Source organism: Empidonax traillii, unplaced genomic scaffold (genome assembly GCF_003031625.1).
Source record: "Empidonax traillii isolate 1590-97213 ecotype Southwest subspecies unplaced genomic scaffold, ASM303162v1 scaffold2288:size28738, whole genome shotgun sequence".
In the NCBI taxonomy this organism is placed as follows: domain Eukaryota; kingdom Metazoa; phylum Chordata; class Aves; order Passeriformes; family Tyrannidae; genus Empidonax; species Empidonax traillii.
The window spans coordinates 23,883-24,249 of NW_020957481.1; positions in this window are offsets into that span (position 1 = coordinate 23,883).

Consider the following 367-nt stretch of genomic DNA (forward strand, 5'->3'; position numbering starts at 1 on the left):
AAAAAAAAAAAAAAAAAAAAAAAAAAAAAAAAAAAGGTAAAAAAAAAGGTAAAAAAAAATCTAGATGAAAAAAATAGAAGATAAATGTAAATGGCACTGACTTCATTCTGGTAGATGAAGCAGCAGTAGCCTTAACTCGAAGAATGGAAAAGCCAACATCTGTGAGGAGCCAGGACAGTAGCTATGGCCACTGCTTTTCCATGTCTATGTTTTGAGCCCTCCAGCATATCTGGTGAGTGGCAAGAGGCACTTTTTTCCTGAACAGACCCAAACCACGAGCCTTTTTGAAAAGAGCCTGTCAGCACTGCCTCATGGCTGGTGCCAGGGAGCCAGAGACAGGCGACCGAGTGCCTCAGTCGAAGTGGCT